Below are 15,416 nucleotides of genomic sequence, written 5' to 3'. Positions count from 1 at the left end.
CTCAAAGTATTGTAACGAGGTAATACACCTCTGAGAGATTTTTGGGTATTTCAATACCGCATACTGCATATTTCACTATAATAATACATTGGATTACTGTATCAAAAAGTTTATGATTACAATTTTTACATGTCGCCATGTCGCTTTGTGAGATGATCTTTTTTAATTGTGAATATTAAAAGTTATATTTTATTAATCATTTTTGACAAGTGTGCCCCAGGACAGACTTAAAGTCTCCTTTTGTCTTTACCTCCTATGTAAAGATTTTCCATTTATACAGTTTATTGTACTATTTTTTCTGGGAGCACCACCAACCAGGTGCCAGGAGTATTTGACCCTTTACAGTGCATGTGCTACTTTGTGAGTAAGAGACTGAACAAAAGTCTCAATACAACATCAATTAGCATTAACATAAGGCAGGGGGGAGGGCAAATGGAAATCTAATTAGTTGTCTGTCTTGGGACAGTGCACTGGGCCTGATGTACTAAGCTTAAAGTTTATTGAACTATTTTTTCTGGGAGCACCACCAACCAAGTGCCAGGAGTAATTGACCCTTTATTGCCTTTATGTTGGTTTTTTGAATTTCTAACTAATCATAGTGTGAACCAAACACAGGTCCTGTGCAGTTTTAAAAACCTCTCTTTTTACCTGTCTAATTAATATGCATGTGACCTGAGCATTGTGTCGCAATAAAGAACACTACAAACACACCATTGTACACTCATTATAATGTGTGGAGTTTGTATATTCTCCCCGTACTTGAGTGGGCTTCCTCCGGGTACTCCAGTTTCCTCCCACAATCCCAAAATATAGTGATAGGTTAATTGGTTCCTAACAAAATTAACCCTTGTGCAAATGTGTGTGTGTACATGTGGTAGGGAATATAGATTGTAAGCTCCACTGGGGTAGGGACTGATGTGAATGGCTGAATATTCTCTGTAAAGCGCTGCGGAATATGTGTGCGCTATATAAATTACTGGTAATAATGTAAGACACATACACCTAGACATCAGGTGAGCGCAGATATCACCACCCCTGAAACTACATAATACTACCATGAGCCTGGACAGCTCATTATATACCGACTGCTCCCAAATTAGGAAACAACTACTCACAGCAGCAAATGGTCGACATGGAAATGGTTAAAACACACATATGGTCAACACAAGGTTTTGGGAATGTTTTCATATTTTTTTTACTTTTTCCATCCTTGTCTATCCATGTCACAAATCATAACCTTTAGTATCCTTGTAGTGAGCAAAGCATTTAATGCAGGTCTGAGCACCAAGCATTGGGGGTCATTCTAAGTTGATCACTCGCTGGCCAATTGTAGCAGCCGTGCAAATGCTATGCCGCCGCCCACTGGGGAGTGTATGTTAGCTTAGCAGAAGTGCGAACGCATGTGCAGCCGAGCTCTGCAAAAACAGTTTGTGCAGTTTCTGAGTAGCTCTAAACCTACTCAGTGCTTGCGATCACTTCAGCCTATTCGTGTCCAGATTTGACATCACACATCCACCCAGCGAATGCCCGGCCACGCCTGCATTTTTTCAGACACGCCTGCGTTTTTCCAAACATTCCCTGAAAACGGTCAGTTGACACTCAGAAACGCCCCCTTCCTGTCAATCTTCTAGCGGGCGCCAGTGTGAAGGAAAACTTTGCTAGAATCTGTGCAAAACCACAAAGGGCTATGTACCCGTACGTCGCGCATGCGCATTGCGGGACATATGCATGCACAGAAATGCAGATTTTAAGCCTGATCGCTGTGCTGCGAACAACGGCAGCTAGCGATCAACTTGGAATGACCCCCTTTATGCAGCTCTGTGTGTTCTCCCCTCCCCCAACAGAATGACAACAATCAGGCACAGTGCACACAGCTCAAGCAAGTCCCATCCCCCACGCTGCCCGATCACAGCAGTGGCAGCTCTGTGTGATAGCAATTACTTTACACAGTCACAGTGCACACAAAATAACTAATATTTTTTAAATGGACGAATGGGAAAGAATTATGCTGCGCTATGTAAGAAACTGTAAATAAATAGTTATGATGCTATATTTCTTAAACTGGAACCAGACTTCAACAGTGATTATGTGGCTGATAGGTACTGTATATCCCAAGTACATAGATGTTCAGTTGTCGCAATGGTGCAGCGATTAAGATCCTGCATGCAGGATAAATCTAGTCAGATCGCCTCTCAGGGCCAGTGTTCACTGGCCCTGACAGATCGCTCAGCACACATCGTTGACACATTGTTGTGCAGCGCTGTGTGCTGAGCAATCTTGCTGAGTGATCTAGCATCGCTCAGATCGCTCAGCACAGTCACCCCATGTGTACTGTGTAGGCCCTTTTATACAGTAGATGCTGTGATGCCCACTCCCTACTCTCCTCTAAGGAATGGCACAGGCTCCCCTCACAGACAAGAGTGCATTTCCTGAGCATTTTACATTATTTGACCAGTTATGAAGGAAGTTGAATCAATTATATTTTTTAATACCATATTTGTTTATTGCAAGGAACAAGAAATGTATAAAAAATCTTTTGATATTGTAGCTGCATAGACTAAAGTTAGAAGCTGAAAACACTTAAATTGGAATTGAATTATTCATTTCAAATCCCAGGCCATCCCCCAGACAGGATATATGCTATCTATACTCTCCAAGGAATCTACTACAAAGGCCTCACACACTGAGATTTTCACACCTACTGTAAACAATTAGGAATTGGACTCTAATGCTATGGCATGATTGCTACTTTCCTGTGTTCAATTGGCCACTCACTGTAGTCTGTAAACAGATCTTTATTAATATGGGGTAATATGCTCTTTATTGTACAGCTCCTTTATGGAGAATGATTTTTAGCTTGTGTTTTGCTGTGTGGCTGCTAACATTACAATAAACTATAGTCAGATGGAGAGAGAAAGTGAGACAGTCATGTGAGAGAGATAAAGTCTAGGAGAAAGAAAATTAGAGGGTGGTAGACAATGAGAGACAGAGTTAGGGGAGTGCAATAGAGTCAGGAGGAGAGAGCGACAAAGTCATGGGACAGAGACACAGAGAGATAGTTTAGGGGAAAGAGATAGAGTCAAGAAGAGAGCAATAGAGTTAGAGGGAGAAAGACAAAGTTTGATAGAGAGACAAAGTGAGAGAGTCATGTGAGATAGATAGTCAGAGGGAGAGAGATAAAGTCTAGGATAAAGAAAATTAGAGGGTGGTAGACACTGAGAGACAGTCAGGGGGTGAGCGATAGAGTCGGGAGGAGTGAGCGACAAATTCAGGGGTCAGAGACACAGAGAGATAGTTAAAGGGAGAGAGATAGAGTCAAGGAGAGAGAGAGTGATGGAGTTAGAGGGAGAGAGACAAAGTTTGACGGAGAGACAAAGTGAGACAGAGTCATGTGAGAGAGATTGTCAGAGGGAGAGAGATAAAGTCTAGGAGAAAGAAAATCAAAGGGTGGGAGACACTGAGAGACAGAGTTAGGGGAAGAGCGAAAGAGTTAGGAGGAGGGAGTGACAAATTCAGGGGACAGAGACATAGAGAGATAGTTAAGGGGAGAGAGATAGAGTCAAGGAGAGAGAGTGATAGAGTAATAGGGAGAGAGACAAAGTTTGATGGAGATAAAGAGTCATATGAGAAATAGTCAGGGAGAGAGAGATAAAGTCTAGAAGAAAGTAAATCAGAGGGTGGGAGACACTGAGAGACAGAGTCTGGGGGAGAGCGATAGAGTCAGGAGGAGATAGCGACAAATTCAGGGGACAGAGACACAGATAGTTAAGGGGAGAGAGATAGAGTAAAGGAGGGAGAGAGATAGAGTAAAGGAGAGAGAGTGATAGAGTTAGAGGGAGAGATATAGTCAGATGGAGAGAGACACTGAGACAGAGTCATGTGAGAGAGACAGAGTCAGAGGGAAGGCGATAAAGTCTAGGAGAAAGAAAATCAGAGGGTGGGAGACACAGAGACAGAGTTAGGGGGAGAGCGATAGAGTCAGGAGTAGAGAGTGACAAAGTCAGGGGACAGACACAGAGAGAAAATTAAGGGGAGAGAGATAGAGTTAGAGGGAGAGAGAAAGTCAGATGGAGAGAGAAAGTGAAACAGAGTCATGTGAGAGAGATAAAGTCAGGGGAGAGAGATAAAGTCTACTTGAAAGACAAAATCAGAGGTTGGGAGGTACAGAGACAGAGTCAGGGGGAGAGCGATAGAGTCAGGAGGAGAGAGCGACAAAGTAATGGGACAGAGAGACAGTAAAGAGGAGAGAGATAGAGTCAAGGAGAGAGAGAGAGTTAGATGGAGAGAGACAAAGTGAGACAGAGTCATGTGAGAGAGATAAAGTCAGAGGGAGAGAGATAAAGTCTAGGAAAAAGAAAATTAGAAGGTGGTAGACACTGAGAGACAGAGTCAGGGGCAGAGCGATAGAGTCAGGAGGAGAGATCAAAAAAATTCAGGGGACAGAGATAGTTAAAGGGAGAGAGATAGAGTCAAAGAGAGAGAGCGACAGAGTTAGAGGGAGAGAGACAAAGTTTGATGGAGAGACAAAGTGAGATAGTCATGTGAGAGAGATAGTCAGAGGGAGAGAGATAAAGTCTAGGAGAAAGAAAATCAAAGGGTGAGAGACAGAGTCAGGCGGAGAGCGATAAAGTTAGGAGAAGAGAGTGACAAATTCAGGGGGCAGAGACATAGAGAGAAAGTTAAGGGGAGAGAGAGAGAGTCAAGGAGAGATAGTGATAGAGTTATAGGGAGAGAGACAAACTTTGATGGAGATAGTCGGGGAGAGAGATAAAGTCTAGGAGAAAGAAAATGAGAGGGTGGGAGACACTGAGAGACAGAGTCAGGGGGAGAGCGATAGAGTCAGGAGGAGATAGCAACAAATTCAGGGGACAGAGACACAGAGATAGTGAAGGGGAGAGATAGATTAAAGGAGAGAGAGCGATAGAGTTAGAGGGAGAGAGACAGTCAGATGGCGAGAGACACTGAGACAGTCATGTAAGAGAGAGTCATGGGGAAGGAGATAAAGTCTAGGAGAAAGAAAATCAGAGGGTGGGAGACACAGAGACAGCAGATCGCAAGGAGATTGACAGGAAGAGGGCATTTGTGGGTGGCAACTGAACATTTTCTGGGAGTGTTTGGAAAAACGCAGGCATGTCCAAGCTTTTGCAGGGCAGGTGTCTGACGTCAATTCCGGACACGAACAGCCTAAAGTGATTGCCCCGAATTTACGTCAGACACCCACCCTGCAAATGCATGGACACACCTGCGTTTTACCAAACACTCCCAGAAAACGTTCCGTTGACATCCACAAATGTTTTCTTCCAGTCAATCTCCTTGCAATTGTCTGTGCGAATGGATTCTTCATTAAATCCATTGCTCAGCAACGATCCACTTTGTACCCGTGCAACGCGCCTGCGTATTGCGGTGCACACGCACGCGCAGTTATGACCTGATCGCAGCGCAGCGAAAAAACCTAGCGTGCGATCAGGTCTGCATGACCCCCATGGTTTTGCCCATCTGCTAACAAAATTGCGGCTATGGGGGGGGTCATTCTAAGTTGATCGTAGCCCTGCAAAATTTTGCAAGGCTACGATCAGGAACTGAGACATGCATGGGGATGCCCAGCACAGGGCTAGTCCGCCCCGCAGGTCAATTCCGCCCCCCTTTCCCCCGCAGAAGTACAAAAGCATTGCACAGCGGCAATGCTTTTGTACTTCAGGAGTAGCTCCCGGCCAGCGCAGCTTTAGCGTGCTGGCCGGGAGCTAATCATCGCTACACGCCCCGCAGCGGCTGGTCAGCAGCAGCGTTCGGGTCAGAATGACCCCCATGAACCATATGTGCAGGCCAATTTATCCATCATGCACACGGGAATATCAGCTGTAGCAGCTAATTGTGAAGTATTAATATTTTTCCAATACATCTCTCATACTAACTTCCAACATGTACCTGGCTCAATGTTGCCTATATGTTTGAAAAAATCTTTTCCCTTATGATTGATAATGTGCTGATGAAGAGTTCATACAAACTCCACACAGAGATTCGATATGGAAATTATGATACTAACTAAAAGGCACTATTGATACTTGTCATTTTTTGCAATTGTTTGGTGGTTAAGGTGTGAGTAGAGAGAATTTTTGGTATTTCAATACCGCATATATTTCACTGGGATCCGGTCTGAAGATCGGCAGTGTCTGCCATACAAGTGGGTGCTGCATCTGTCTGCCACAAATCGGTCCAGTGCTGAGGCTGTGTTGCCATAATAAGTAACCGGGTGCTCTGTCTGCCATACAAGTGGGTGCTGTGCCTGTCTGCCACAAATCAGTCCAGTGCTTGGGCTGTGCTGCCATAATAAGTAACCGGGTGCTCTGTCTGCCATACAAGTGGGTGCTGTGCCTGTCTGCCACAAATCAGTCCAGTGCTTGGGCTGTGCTCCATAATAAGTCACTGGGTGCTCTGCCTGCCATACAAGTAGGTGAAGAAACATGAGACCCAGGGCCTCATCAGCCATAAGGCTGCAGCCTGGATGGCTGAGTCCTGGGGCTGGGGGGGGGGGGCGCAGCAGCGGCACAATAGATGCTTAGGATCTACCTACTACTGGAAGCTGCAGATTCCATGCAGACAGCATGGAAGACGGCCCTTCTAGGAGACAGATGCCAGGGGTATTACTAGACCAGAGGTTCTCAAACTCGGTCCTCAGGACCCCACACGGTGCATGTTTTGCAGGTAACCCAGCAGGTGCACAGGTGTATTAATTACTCACCGACACATTTTACAAAGTCCACAGGTGGAGCTAATTATTTCACTTGTGATTCTGTGAGGAGACCTGCAAAACATGCACCGTGTGGGGTACTGAGGACCGAGTTTGAGAACCTGTGTACTAGACCATTACCCAGCGCTACCCAGAATGAGCATGTAACCTCCTGGTACTAAGCATGTAACCCCTATGGCAACAAGCATATGTAACCCCTGGCAACGAGCATGTAACCCCTGGCAACGAGCAAGTGACCGGGTCCGACTTCCGGTCATCAGAATCACAGATGCCGGTGGCTTCTCCTCCCACCTCTAGCCACCAACAGCACCGTGGGCAGCAACATGGACATCCATATGTGCAGGGCAATTTATCCATCAGGCACACGGGAGTATCAGCAGCGGCAGCTAATTGTGAAGTATTAATATATCTCCAATACATGTGGGAGTGCCAGTAGTGTCTTCGGTGCAGAGGTGCAGGTGGTGTAATCAGTGCAGGAGTGCTGGCAGTATCCCCAGCGCAGGGGTGCCAGCAGTGTCAGCAGTCAGGGGTGCCGGCAGTGTGGGAGTGCCGGAAGTGTCCTCGGTGCAGAAGTGCTGGCAGTGTCGGCAGTGTAGGAGGTGTCCTCAGTGCAGGAGTGCTGGCAGTATCCCCAGTGCAGTTGTGCCGGCAGTGTCCTCAGTGCAGGAGTGTCGACAGTGTGGGAGTGCCAGAAGTGTCCTCGGTGCAGGGGTGTCGGCAGTGCCGGCAGTATGCTCAGTGCAGGGGTGCCGGTGACTTACTTACCTGCTGCAATGTTTTCAACCTGTTCGGTCCTAGCTCTGACGTCAAACACTCGCCCTGGACACACTTGCGTTTCTCTCACCATGCCTGCGTTTTTCTTACCACTCCCCGAAAACGGCTGCAAACGGTGAGTTGCCCAGGAACGCCCTCCGCCTGTCAATCTTCGTGCGATTGGTGCTGCGATCGCTTTTTTCGGTCCCAGCGTCGTTGCCCTGCGATGGCCATGCGTGCACATAGCAGCCGCCGCACATGCGCAGCACGGACCCGATTGCAGCTGTGCGAACGACGACATGCTGCGATCGAGTCGTAATGACCCCCTAAGTCCAGACCTACTTAGAAACTGCACAACATTTTTTACCATAGCAGGCCTGCACAAGCGATTGCAGCTTTGCTATGGGAAAAAACCAACCCTCATAGGTGGAGATTAGATGATTGCACGGGCTGCAAAAAGCAGCTTCGTGCGATCAACTCGTAATGAGGCCCTTTATTTGGAAATATTTTATCATTGCAAAATCTTATATGTTCTTTTACTCTCTAGCACTAAGGTTTTTCTTAACTTATTATTTAATTTCACTTTAGACTTCATTCACCTCTGTGCTATGAGCAACATATAGTAACATCCCCCAGCCAGGATAAAATCTGTACCCCCCAAGGAGTCTACTTCAAAGGCCTCTCACACTGTGATTTTCACACCTACACAATTAGCAATTACACTCTAAAGTTGGCCATACATCACAACGACCTGATTACAGTGTCTATTTAACAGCAATGTTGGTGGAAAGCTACGTTACGTGATGCACTGGACACCAAGTGGTGAAACTATGAATTGTCATGAATTGTCACAGCACAACATGATGGCCCAACAACAAAAGGAATTCATGTCATGCCAAATTTACTGCCATGGCACTCTTTTCAGAAAGGTAATAGTGGACACATCTGTACATCAGAGAAGGCCAGGTACCCTACACCATAACAGGGGATATGAAATTTGACTTGTCTACTTAAAGATCACCAAAATCTGATAACAAGGTCAATTACGTCCCTGGGTGGGATTGAACCAACAACCTTTTGGTTAATAGCCGTACACACTAACTGATTGCGCCACAGAGACACTTTGCAAACGTACATACTGACAAAGGCTAATAAGCATTCATCTAAAACGTTTCCTAGAAAAACTTAATAAAGTCAATAATCTGGAGAGTTTTTGTAAGATGTTTCTTCCATCAACCAACGAAGAAACACATTGGTACTTTCCCATGATGAGTGAGTGCTTCAGGATCTCTTGCACTTACATGTGCAGCAGAGTACTGCAATGGAAGCATGCTGGGCCCATAACCCAGAGGTAGGCAGATTGAAACTATCCTCTGCTATATGCATTTTTTTTTTGTTAATTAAAGTAATCCAAAACTGGGATTGATATTTTGTCTCTTTTATTTTTACTTAAAGTACAATAACTTTTACCATTTTAATTTGTTTTAATAGTATATTGACAGTATTGTTTTCTTTCAAAAATCCACTTCATTTTCTTTACCCTATTATTAAAATGGTAATTGACAAAAACAAACTACATTGTCACCAGAAGAGCAATACAAAATGTACAAGTGATATATTAAATTCATCTTTCCAGCTTGAATTTCAATGATGCATTGGGTCAACAATTTTGTGAGAAACATCTTCACCCTTAAATAAAGATTTTCTTAATTCCTTACCTGTGTGCTAATTAGATATCACCTTGTTTTCACATTAAACAGACTTCCACATGAGAAAGCAGCAAGGATGCAGTGGCGTTAATGTTTCCTGGTGTCAACTTGTATTATTTCAGTAGACATTGAAATGAGGATGCATCTTGCTGCCTTTCCAATGAAGCAAGTTTAATTTAGTAATAGGTGAAAAACCATCCTTACAAAGGTGTTAATCAGAGACTTGGCTTTGTGGACACTTTTCAGAGAACAAATTTGTTAGCATAAAAATAAAGCCAGAAAATGAAGAGCTGTTTAATCACTCAATTGGATTTTTCTGCCAGCATATTTTTTTTCTCTGCAACCCACTGCTAAATTGTGCTTCCTAGCTGTTTTTTATAAAATCACTGAATCAAATCTAACTCTGATTACATCAGAGAAGGCCAGGTACCCTACACAATAAGAGGGGGTTTGAAATTTTGACTTGTCTACTTAAATATCACCAAAATCTGATCACAAGGTCAATTACGTCCCTGGGTGGGATTGAACCACCAACCTTTTGGTTAATAGTCGTACACACTAACCGATTGCGCCACAGAGACACTTTGCAAAAAGTACATACTGACAAAGGCTAATAAGCATACATCTAGAACGTTTCCTAGAAAAACATTAAAAAATCAATAATCTGGAGAGTTTTTGTAAGATGTTTCTTCTATCAACCAACGAAGAAACACATTGGTACTTTTTCATGATGAGTGAGTGCTTCAGGATCTCTTGCACTTACATGTGCAGCAGAGTACAGCAATGGAAGCATGCTGGGCCCATAACCCAGAGGTAGGCAGATTGAAACTATCCTCTGCTATATGCATATTTTTTTTTGTTAATTAAAGTAATCCAAAACTGGGATTGATATTTTGGCTCTTTTATTTTTACTTAAAGTACAATAACTTTTACCATTTTAATTTGTTTTAATAGTATATTGACAGTATTGTTTTCTTTCAAAAATCCACTTCATTTTCTTTACCCTATTATTAAAATGGTAATTGACAAAAACAAACTACATTGTCACCAGAAGAGCAATACAAAATGTACAAGTGATATATTAAAATCATCTTTCCAGCTTGAATTTCAATGATGCATTGGGGCAACGATTTTGTGAGAAACATCTTCACCCTTAAATAAAGATTTTCTTAATTCCTTACCTGTGTGCTAATTAGATATCACCTTGTTTTCACATTAAACAGACTTCCACATGAGAAAGCAGCAAGGATGCAGTGGCGTTAATGTTTCCTGGTGTCAACTTGTATTATTTCAGTAGACATTGAAATGAGGATGCATCTTGCTGCCTTTCCAATGAAGCAAGTTTAATTTAGTAATAGGTGAAAAACCATCCTTACAAAGGTGTTAATCAGAGACTTTGCTTTGTGGACACTTTTCAGAGAACAAATTTGTTAGCATAAAAATAAAGCCAGAAAATGAAGAGCTGTTTAATCACTCAATTGGATTTTTCTGCCAGCATATTTCTTTTTCTCTGCAACCCACTGCTAAATTGTGCTTCCTAGCTGTTTTTATAAAATCACTGAATCAAATCTAACTCTGATTACATCAGAGAAGGCCAGGTACCCTACACCATAACAGGGGGTTTGAAATTTTAACTTGTCTACTTAAAGATCACCAAAATCTGATAACAAGATCAATTACATCCCTGGGTGGGATTGAACCACCAACCTTTTAATTAATAGCCGTGCACACTAACTGATTGCGCCACAGAGACACTTTGCGAAAGGGCATACTGACAAAGGCTAATAAGCATTCATCTAAAACGTTTCCTAGAAAAACTTTAAAAAGTCAATAATCTGGAGAGTTTTTGTAAGATGTTTCTTCCATCAACCAACGAAGAAACACATTGGTACTTTCCCATGATGAGTGAGTGCTTCAGGATCTCTTGCACTTACATGTGCAGCAGAGTACAGCAATGGAAGCATGCTGGGCTCATAACCCAGAGGTAGGCAGATTGAAACTATCCTCTGCTGTCTGCTTTTTTTTTTTAATTAAAGTAATCCAAAACTGAGATTGATATTTTGGCTCTTTTATTTTTACTTAAAGTACAATAACTTTTACCATTTTAATTTGTTTTAATAGTATATTGACTGTATTGTTTTCTTTCAAAAATCCACTTAATTTTCTTTACCCTATTATTAAAATGGTAATTGACAAAAACAAACTACATTGTCACCAGAAGAGCAATACAAAATGTACAAGTGATATATTAAAATCATCTTTCCAGCTTGAATTTCAATGATGCATTGGGGCAACGATTTTGTGAGAAACATCTTCACCCTTAAATAAAGATTTTCTTAATTCCTTACCTGTGTGCTAATTAGATATCACCTTGTTTTCGCATTAAACAGACTTCCACATGAGAAAGCAGCAAGGATGCAGTGGCGTTAATGTTTCCAGGTGTCAACTTGTATTATTTCAGTAGACATTGAAATGAGGATGCATTTTGCTGCCTTTCCAATGAAGCAAGTTTAATTTAGTAATAGGTGAAAAACCATCCCTACAAAGGTGTTAATCAGAGACTTGGCTTTGTGGACACTTTTCAGAGAACAAATTTGTTAGCATAAAAATAAACCAGAAAATGAAGAGCTGTTTAATCACTCAATTGGATTTTTTTGCCAGCATATTTTTTTTCTCTGTAACCCACTGCTAAATTGTGCTTCCTAGCTGTTTTTTATAAAATCACTGAATCAAATCTAACTCTGATAACATCAGAGAAGGCCAGGTACCCTACACAATAAAAGGGGGTTTGAAATTTTGACTTGTCTACTTAAATATCACCAAAATCTGATCACAAGGTCATTTACGTCCCTGGGTGGGATTGAACCACCAACCTTTTGGTTAATAGCTTTACACACTAACCAATTGCGCCACAGAGACACTTTGCAAAAGTACATACTGACAAAGGCTAATAAGCATTCATCTAGAACGTTTCCTAGAAAAACTTTAAAAAGTCAATAATCTGGAGAGTTTTTGTAAGATGTTTCTTCCATCAACCAATGAAGAAACACATTGGTACTTTCCCATGATGAGTGAGTGCTTCAGGATCTCTTGCACTTACATGTGCAGCAGAGTACTGCAATGGAAGCATGCTGGGCCCATAACCCAGAGGTAGGCAGATTGAAACTATCCTTTGCTATATGCATTTTTTTTTGTTAATTAAAGTAATCCAAAACTGGAATTGATATTTTTGCTCTTTTATTTTTACTTAAAGTACAATAACTTTTACCATTTTAATTTGTTTTGATAGTATATTGACAGTATTGTTTTCTTTCAAAAATCCACTTAATTTTCTTTACCCTATTATTAAAATGGTAATTGACAAAAACAAACTACATTGTCACCAGAAGAGCAATACAAAATGTACAAGTGATATATTAAAATCATCTTTCCAGCTTGAATTTCAATGATGCATTGGGGCAACGATTTTGTGAGAAACATCTTCACCCTTAAATAAAGATTTTCTTAATTCCTTACCTGTGTGCTAATTACATATCACCTTGTTTTCACATTAAACAGACTTCCACATGAGAAAGCAGCAAGGATGCAGTGGCGTTAATGTTTCCTGGTGTCAACCTGTATTATTTCAGTAGACATTGAAATGAGGATGCATCTTGCTGCCTTTCCAATGAAGCAAGTTTAATTTAGTAATAGGTGAAAAACCATCCTTACAAAGGTGTTAATCAGAGACTTGGCTTTGTGGACACTTTTCAGAGAACAAATTTGTTAGCATAAAAATAAAGCCAGAAAATGAAGAGCTGTTTAATCACTCAATTGGATTTTTCTGCCAGCATATTTTTTTTCTCTGCAACCTACTGCTAAATTGTGCTTCCTAGCTGTTTTTATAAAATCACTGAATCAAATCTAACTCTGATTACATCAGGGAAGGCCAGGTACCCACACCATAACAAGGGGTTTGAAATTTTGACTTGTCTACTTAAATATCACCAAAATCTGATCACAAGGTCAATTACATCCCTGGGTGGGATTGAACCACCAACCTTTTGGTTAACAGCCGAACACACTAACCGATTGCGCCACAGAGACACTTTGCAAAAAGTTCATACTGACAAAGGCTAATAAGCATTCATCTAGAACGTTTCCTAGAAAAACTTTAAAAAGTCAATAATCTGGAGAGTTTTTGTAAGATGTTTCTTCCATCAACCAACGAAGAAACACATTGGTACTTTCCCATGATGAGTGAGTGCTTCAGGATCTCTTGCACTTACATGTGCAGCAGAGTACTGCAATGGAAGCATGCTGGGCCGATAACCCAGAGGTAGGCAGATTGAAACTATCCTCTGCTATATGCATTTTTTTTTAATTAAAGTAATCCAAAATTGGGATTGATATTTTAGCTCTTTTATTTTTACTTAAAGTACAATAACTTTTACCATTTTAATTTGTTTAATAGTATATTGACAGTATTGTTTTCTTTCAAAAATCCACTTAATTTTCTTTACCCTATTATTAAAATGGTAATTGACAAAAACAAACTACATTGTCACCAGAAGAGCAATACAAAATGTACAAGTGATATATTAAAATCATCTTTCCAGCTTAAATTTCAATGATGCATTGGGGCAACGATTTTGTGAGAAACATCTTCACCCTTAAATAAAGATTTTCTTAATTCCTTACCTGTGTGCTAATTAGATATCACCTTGTTTTCACATTAAACAGACTTCCACATGAGAAAGCAGCAAGGATGCAGTGGCGTTAATGTTTCCTGGTGTCAACCTGTATTATTTCAGTAGATATTGAAATGACGATGCATCTTGCTGCCTTTCCAATAAAGCAAGTTTAATTTAGTAATAGGTTAAAAACCATCCCTACAAAGGTGTTAATCAGATACTTGGCTTTGTGGACACTTTTCAGAGAACAAATTTGTTAGCATAAAAATAAAGCCAGAAAATGAAGAGCTGTTTAATCACTCAATTGGATTTTTTTGCCAGAAGTTTTCTTTTTCTCTGCAACCCACTGCTAAATTGTGCTTCCTAGCTATTTTTTTTATAAAATCACTTAATCAAATCTAACTCTGATTACATCAGAGAAGGCCAGGTACCCTACACCACAAGAGGGGGTTTGAAATTTTGACTTGTCTACTTAAAGATCACCAAAATCTGATAACAAGGTAAATTACGTCCCTGGGTGGGATTGAACCACCAACCTTTTGGATAATAACCGAACACGCTAACTGATTGCGCCACAGTGACACTTTGCAAACGTACATTCTGACAAACGCTAATAAGCATTCATCTAGAACGTTTCCTAGAAAAACTTTAAAAAGTCAATAATCTGGAGAGTTTTTGTAAGATGTTTCTTCCATCAATCAACGAAGAACATTCAAGCTGATTTCTTGCAGCAGCTGGGCACTGTAACAGCTCCAGAGCTGCTCTGTAAGGCAACTAAAAGGGTGTGGGCCCTGCAGCACTACCTGTAGTTCGCATTGTGCGTTGGAAGGCACAAAGTAAGCAGACGGGAGAAGTCAGGATAGTGCGCAAGGGCATAGAAGGGAGCGGCTCAAGAAAAGAGAAGTGGAAACAGACAGCAAACTAGGCTGGAGAGAGACCTGAGACAAAGAGATCTGAATTATATGAGAGCCGACCAGGGGAAACACAAATTATGCAGTCAAGTTTCCCACATTTGGGGAAATCAAAGGGGCAGCACACCCAGAGTGCAATGGGTGAGCCTTGCCCTGGGAGAAGCACCTACATGATCATAGTATCTCACCTGGCAGGTAAGTAGGAGTTGGGCTAGAGCTGGGGAGGGTCGCTGCTCGGGCACCCCCCTGTCAAGTGGAGGAGATCCAACTGAGGCAGCACAAGGGAACTCTCGAAAGAAGAACAAGGCTAGAGGAAGATCTGAGACAAAGAAATCTGACTTTTACCAGAGCTGACCAGAGGAAAGCACAAACACAGTCCCCCACTACCACAAATAATGCAGTCGAGTTTCCCACATTTGGGGAAATCACAGGGGTCATCATACCCAGAATGCAATGAATGAACCTCACCCTGGGAGAACAATCTTCATGACCATGATATCTCCTATGCAAAATAAGTATGATTTGGGATAGGGCTGGGGAGTGCCGCTGCTCAGGCACATCTCTGTCAAGTAAAGGCGATTCAACTGAGGCAGCACAAGGGAACTCTCATCTGGGGACAACA

At 41.8% G+C, this 15,416-nt stretch overlaps 1 non-coding gene and 1 pseudogene across 1 annotated transcript; both read right to left on the bottom strand.

Moving 5' to 3' along the window:
• Nucleotides 1–14,855: 14,855 nt before the first annotated feature.
• LOC135007819 (U1 spliceosomal RNA) lies at nucleotides 14,856–14,997 on the bottom strand (annotated as a pseudogene).
• A 152-nt stretch (nucleotides 14,998–15,149) lies between these two features.
• LOC135007741 (U1 spliceosomal RNA) lies at nucleotides 15,150–15,313 on the bottom strand. The gene has a single exon (XR_010207665.1). It is a non-coding gene; the product is annotated as a U1 spliceosomal RNA (small nuclear RNA).
• Between the last annotated feature and the right edge of the window lie 103 nt (nucleotides 15,314–15,416).

The sequence above is a fragment of the Pseudophryne corroboree genome, unplaced genomic scaffold, assembly GCF_028390025.1.
Source record: "Pseudophryne corroboree isolate aPseCor3 unplaced genomic scaffold, aPseCor3.hap2 scaffold_221, whole genome shotgun sequence".
Lineage (NCBI taxonomy): Eukaryota > Metazoa > Chordata > Amphibia > Anura > Myobatrachidae > Pseudophryne > Pseudophryne corroboree.
Note: the sequence above shows the minus strand (reverse complement) of the source record. Positions and strands in the feature narration are given on the sequence as shown.